Consider the following 7,500-nt stretch of genomic DNA (forward strand, 5'->3'; position numbering starts at 1 on the left):
TGTCACTCTGATAGGAAAAACGGCGATGGTGACGTTTTCAAAATCGACGATCGACGTTGACAAGAGTTATTCGTTTTTTCTTTTTCTTTCTTTTTTTTCTTTCTTTTTTTTCTTCCTTACTTTCTTTCTTTCCTGTTTTTTTTCTTTTTCTTTTTTTTTTTCTTTCTTTTTTTTTCTATGATTTGTTATTATCTATTGGAGGTGAATATCCTCCTATCGTTTGAAATTACTTGAATCTTTTGATAGGATTTTTATGATCGATTTCCCCTTTTTTTTTTTTTTTTTATCCCACCTCTCTCTCTTTCTCTTTTTTTTTTCATTTCTTTCTTTTCTCCCATTATATATTTTAAAAAAACATTGAACTTTCATCGATTGACGTGTTATGTGATTTTCAATATATATATATATATAAAACGTTTACGTTATCACAAAATTATATATATATATATATATATATATATATATATATATATCCATTCGTATATATGTAATTGTTTTTCTTCCCTCTTTCTTATATTTTTCCTTCTTTCATTTTTTTTTTTTTTTTTTTTTTTTTAATTTCACACTAGAACTCGTTTCGTTATCTATTTATCACAATGTTCGTTCGTATTATTTCAAAAGTTTATCTTAGCTAATTATAAGTTATGTTTGGCGTAATATAATTATGATATATATATATATATATATATATATATAAGCGTAATATAACATAATTATACTATAGCTGTGTTGGTTAATTGTGCAGTATGGTTATACGTATATTATTATAATTATATATAGTATAATTATTCTAATATCCTATAAGTTAATATTAGATATTTGGTTATAGTATACTAGTTCATATTACGTTATATAATATTTTGGTTAGACGTAACAATAAACATGTACAAATATATAATACACACACACACAGAGAGAGAGAGAGAGAGAGAGAGAGAGAGAGAGAGAGAGAGAGAGAGAGAGAGAGAGAGAGACACAGACACATGCATTTCAAATCACATAATTCTTTATTATAAAACGCAATTTGATCTATAGTATTAAATCACATTTAATATCCTTATCATATCTTTTCAATTTACATAATATCATCGATAAATAATAAAATGAACGATAATTAATTTTTTTATTAATAACAATTTATATTAATATTATTAAACAACATTAAATTTTAATTTAATTACGTTTAAATAATTTCAAATAATTTCTTCATTATAATTATATATTATATATATGATTGGGATCGTTTTAATTGTATTAAAACATTTAATCGTACGTATGTTTTACGAAAGATTAAGGAAAAAGAGGAAGAAGAAGAAGAAGAAGAAGAAAAGAAGAAAAACAAAAAATAAAAAAAAAGAAAAAAAAAAGAACGAACAAAACGAAGAAACAAAATATAAAAAAGGATGGAAAAAAGGGAAAGAGAAAAATTTAGAAAAAGTAAAGTACGTAATTGTAGATATATCAATTAGATCAAAGTGTTAGCTGTTTATCTTTGCGTTAAAAACTCTCTCTCTCTCTCTCTCTCTCTCTCTCGCTCGCTCGCTCGGTAGCTAGGTCTTTCTCTCTCGTCTCGTGTTCAAAGTTTCTCTGTTGGTTTTTATTTTTCTTTCTTGTTGAGTCAACCACGTTTGTAATACGATCCTTAACAAAAAGCTGTCCGAGGAAGTTGTTCGAAGTAGAAGAGCGACAAGAAAACGGAACGAGATGGCCGTCAGGAAGAAAACGCCTGTTATGTTTCAGCTTTGAGGAACAAACAGTGGACAAGTTAGTTCTTGATCTTCTTGCGTGTGTTCGCGTCCTGAGATTCGTTCGTCTTATACTTGGACATAGACATCAACAAACATCATTACGATCATATACCATCATTATCCCTCCCATCATCGTCCATTATCACCATCTTCGTCATCATCATTATCATTATCATTAAAGTTTCTACTCTAAAGTTTCATATAAAATGACTTCGAATTGATGTATTCGTAATACTTGTATTTTTTTTTTCTTTCTTTTTTTCTTTTTTTTTTTTTTCCTTTTCTTTTCTTCTGAATACTTGCATTCGCAATTTATCGTTAAAAATCTTAAAAGTTCAATTCTATCGTTGATCAAAAGAAAATATACATAGAGTTCGTTTAATATATTAAATTATTTCACGTTATTATCTAAAACAATATCACGCTATGGGAGAAGCTAATAAATAACATATGATATTCAAGATGATTAACGCGCGATGAATAAATAATTAAATTTCTTATTAGATTTAAAATGACAATCTATTATTAATAAAATATTATTAATAAAACGATTGAAGCATTTGAAAATGATTTAGTGTAAAAACAAAAAACAAAAAACAAAAAACAAAAAAAAAAAGAAAACAACAACAAAAAGAAAAGGGGAAAAAAGGCAAGCAGAGAGAGAGAGAGAGAGAGAGAGAGAAAATTTTTTTTCCCAGTCCAGACATTACATTAATAAGTAATCCCATGAACTTTAATTGGAATTAAAATGATTAATAATGCAATTTAGAAATTATCGATGAAATTACGTTATAGAAAGTTTTACCCTTCTTCGTAAATTGAGAAAGGAAGGAAGGAAGGAAGGAAGGAGGAAGGGAGGGAGGGAAGGAAGAAAGGAGAGAGAGAGAGATGGATTGAAGGAAGGAAGGAAAGTCTTATACAAGTTGTATATAGGAAGTAATTCGTTCGACATTAGGATGCAACTGCATTTTGTCACATAACGTCAGACTCGTCCTATCATAAGTATTAGATGACGTACCTTCGTCTTGGCGTACCTTAACTTCAGTCCCTTCTATTGCGGCTCTATTAATTACTACGATCTGCCATAAATTCAGAATAATAGTCATAGCATGTATATATATATATATATATATATAGTCGTTAGAGAGAAGGAAGGAGTATAGCCGAAGGACTGCGAAGGTGGTTCGCCAATGTCGTCTAATACAGGCTGCCAACCGTTAGTGGCATCGCTAGAAGGAGCTATTGCAGATAATTATGAGAAGGAGGAGAAGGAGAGAGGGAAGAATGGAGAGAAGGAGAGAGAGAGAGAGAGAGAGAGAGAGAGAGAGAGAGAGAGAGAGAGAGTATGGAACCTTCTCTGTTATATACATGAGACCCATATATGAGTCTTACATGAGTTCCTTACATATATATATACACATACACACACACACACATATATTTTATTAATTCTAAGAGATTAGATAGAGATATTTATTATTAATTATATCGAATATATGTATGATTAAAAATGTTACAATCTGTGAGTAATAATAAAAAAAATTGAATTTTATATATTTTGTTATAATCGTTAAAATTTATTTATAATGTTTTTTCGTCGATAATTTCGTCGAATTGATTTTGTTATTGAAAAGAAAAAAAAAAAGGAGAAAAAAAAGAAAAAGAAAAAAAGAAGATATATATATATATATATATATATATATATATATATATATCAATCGTACAAAGAATTATTTTCTCTCTATATAAATTCAATCTGTTGAAATTGAATGATTAATTCAAACGAATATTCTTTCTAATATCATGGAAATTAATAAAGTGTAATATTTGACAAGTTATGTATAACGCGTGATATTAACAAAAATTTTTTAATGTAGATAATAATATTAAAATCCTATTGATCCGAAATATTATTGTAAATTGTTGAACGTTATTAAAAATAATATTTACGTGTACAGTCCATATTTTTTTTTCTTTTCTTTTCTTTTTTTTTTTTTTTTTATAACAGAAAAATCATTGAAAATAATCGTTCAGTACAAAATATATTATACTCGTCTTTTTTTTTTTTTGATAACATTGTCGAATCAACGTCGAATAAAAAAAAGATAAGAAAAGAGATTATGGCAATTAATACACACACACACACACAATTGTATTGAATGAAGGTTATTTTGTCCTTCGATTTTTCGTCGTCGTCATGTTTTGTTTTGTTTTTTTTTTTCTTTCTTCCAAATAAATTAATCTCGCTCTTTCTCGCATCTCTCGTTGCTCTTGCTTTAGATGAGAAAGATCTTTAACGAATGCTCGAAGCCAAGAGGGATTTCTAAGGGAGCAGTTAGTGGCTTAGAAGCCTTTCCAAGGTCGTTTACGATCGTATCGCCTTACACGCCGGTGCTGTCAGCTAAGACATGTACCTCTGCTCTGTAGATCAACGCGTGGGAAATTAATTCCTTTCGTTGACACTAACGAAGAAACCTAATCGAGAAAGTTAATGCAAATGAGAGTAATAGTAGTAGTAATAGTAATAGTATTAGTATTAGTATTAGAAGTATTAGTAGCAGAAGAAGAAGAAGAAGAAGAGGAAGAAGAAGAAGGCGACGAAGGAGAATCTGTAAAAGATTAATTTTGAGAATTTTTTTTTAGGAATTTCGATGATATATATATATATATATATATATATATATATATATATATATATATACGTATTACATTTTAATTGTATCGATAATATTATTAATCATTCTTTATCGTCGTGAACTTTCTTCTTTCTTTCTCTCTTTCATTTATTTATTTATTTATTTTTTATTCATTTTGTCGGATTCCCACAATTGCAATTAGAATTCATGAAAAATTAGCCTAAGTAGTAGATATTCTACGTACTGTTGTTTCCTTTACTTTTGCCAAAGAGAGAGAGAGAGAGAGAGAGAGAGAGAGAGAGAGAGAAAGAGAGGAAGTACTCTTTTACCTTAGTCAAAGTTTTCGACGTGAACCCTCGTTTCTCCCTTTCGTACCTTTATTCAACCTTCCTTACTTCTCGTTCACCCTCACGCCCGCCCGCCCGCTCCCCCCTCCCTCCTACCCTCTCCCCTTCAACCAGTTCCCTTCTTCCTCCTCACTCTTTCTCACATCCTTTCGTTTGCCAGTCACCATCTAACCCTTCACCCTTTACCCTTCTCTTTCTGTAACGCAAGAGTACGTAGTACTACTCGCGAGTCAAGTTAATTAAGTACTTCATTTGGATGGAGCCACTTGGACGTTATGGTCGCCAAAAAGGAGAAAGAAAAAAAAAAAAAAGGGAGTTAGCATTTTGATGTCAAGTATGTATGTATGTATGTATGTATATATGTATGTATGTATGTTGAAAGGTTGCATATGTACATACGTTTTATTTGAGCATATGTTTTGAATGAATTTAATTTGAAAGAAAGGACAAAGGTCTTTCATTAAATTAGACTCGATTATACTAATGTCATTGACGACATTTTAATTTCGACACATTGACACGCTTTCTCTTTAATATGATGTAATACTTTAAATATGCATGATTAAATGTCTGTCTATATCTATGTGTCTGTATGTCTGTTCATATGTGTGCGCGTGCGTATATACGCGCACGAGTTTTGAGGGAAAAAAAGAAAAAAAAAAAAAAACGTAGGATAGTTTTTTTGCGTTTCATAATATTCATTCAGATGGTATGATTAGTATGACAATTTTATCATACCTTTTTCTATTACACGGAATTATTATTTTTTTCCTTTCCTTTTTTTCGTCGACAGTGATATTTCCTTTTTTTTTTCTTTTTTTTTTTCTTTAAATATTTTCCTGGTTGTTTTTTTTTCTTTTTTCTTTTTCTTTTTTTTTTTTAATTTTTCTCTCTCTCTCTCTTTTTTTTTCTTTTTTTTTTTTTTTTTTTTTCTTTAAGTGAGTTCCATTACTTTGCAAGGAGGAAAATGTAAGAAAGAACTTACAACGTGGATCGTTACATTTCATCTAAGAAGTCGGTTATTATCCTCTATTTTACATTCTATTATATCCATACGAGAGAGAGACGGAAAAAGACGGAGAGAGAGAGAGAGAGAGAGAGAGAGAGAGAGAGAGAGAGAGAGAGAGAATGTAAAACACTAGACGATTTTTCTTTACTGTACGACATTCAAATTTTATATTACGACGAGAACGTCGCGACAAAGAGAAGCGTCAGTTTTCTCTTGGAGGAAAAAAGTAATGAATAAAAAAAGAAGAAGAAGAAGAAGAAGAAGAGGAAAAAAAAGGAAGGAGGAAAGGAATGAAAAAACTGAAAGGGGAAAAAGTAAATAAATAAAATACGATTTGTTCTTCTGGAAGTGTTCCCTTGGGAGACCATGTGCGAACATTCCGCTGTATTTTAATTCCCTCTCTCTTTCTCTCTCTCTCTTTCTCTCTTTCTCTCTTTCGCTCTCTTTCTTTCTCTTTATATATACATATATATATATATATAAAGAAACATGACATGTATATATATATATATATATATAGAGAGAGAGAGAGAGAGAGAGAGAGAGAGAATGTTCCTTTTCTCCTTATATATATATATAGGGTGATTCAAAAGTTCTGAGGTGGATTAAAAATTTTTAGATAGGTCAAAAGTTCCTAGATGATTTTAAAAAATCACTTATCCCATTTCGAAACTATTTCGGTGAAATTTTGTTTTTCTTTCTTTCTTGGAGATTCGTAAAAGTACTAGAAGTGCCTAATTTGCGAAACTGCAAGGCTTGTTCGTAACGAAAAAAATAAAACAAAAAAGAAAAAAAAAAAAAGAAGAAAAAAAGAAGCAAGAAAGAAGAACAAAAACAGAACGAAACAAAACAAAACTACGAAGCTAACTGAAGAGCTTCAAAAAAAAAAAAAACAATTCGGTTGGAAAAAACATATAATTGGTTTTTATAAATAACTTAGAAAAATTTTTTTTAATATATATTTCTCTCTCTCTCTCTCTCTCTTTTTTTTTTTTTTTTTTTTAGAAAATAACTTACGTCATAAAGTTTATCAAGTCGTCAAATTATCCATCGAAATATCGTTTCGTAACAATTCGTAATGATTTATCAAACGATACATTATTTCGTTGTCATCTCCATCTCTATTTATATAATTAAGAAATACTTGTTAAGAAATACTTATTTAGAAGGATATAATTAAAAAAAAAAAAAAAAGAAAAAAAAAAAAAAAGAAGAAACAGAAAAAGAAGAAAAAGAATAATATCCATCGTCGTTCGACTAAAGTCCAAATAAATAAATATGTATAAATGCATAGATCAAAGAGGTCAAGGGAGTATAGTAATTGCATCACGTTGGATTATATGAAAGGCATATATTATGAAGATTTAGAGAGTAACGTAGCTATACATATAACAGACTCAAATGCAGATATTATATTTTATTATAATAAATAGAATGGAAGGAGAAGATGAAAAGGAAGGAGGAAACGAGATGGTAGAGAATGAAGGAGGAGAAGGATGGTGGATAAGGAGGACGGAGGGAGGAGATTCTATATAACAAAAAGAATCGTTTTGAGAAAAAATTCAAACATTTATTCGGGAATCTTTTCGTTAAGTTAAAATAGGATACCGACGATTGTAGTGTAATACGAAAGAGAAGTAGCAGCGAGGCATCTTGCTTTTATTATCGTCGTTTTCTTTCTTACTCTTATGTGGTGTATCTCTTATGGCACATTTCTTTCCTCATATCTGTCTGTGAACGACTTAGTTTGAAATTCAGGA

The 7,500-nt window shown here is 29.6% G+C and overlaps 1 protein-coding gene across 11 annotated transcripts in view; it reads left to right on the top strand.

Annotated features, from left to right (window-relative positions):
- LOC124428482 (diacylglycerol O-acyltransferase 1) overlaps positions 1 to 7,500 on the top strand; it is a 139,033-nt gene that overhangs the window by 17,498 nt on the left and 114,035 nt on the right. The gene's annotated exons all lie outside the window — the stretch shown is intronic.

The sequence above is a fragment of the Vespa crabro genome, chromosome 12, assembly GCF_910589235.1.
Source record: "Vespa crabro chromosome 12, iyVesCrab1.2, whole genome shotgun sequence".
Lineage (NCBI taxonomy): Eukaryota > Metazoa > Arthropoda > Insecta > Hymenoptera > Vespidae > Vespa > Vespa crabro.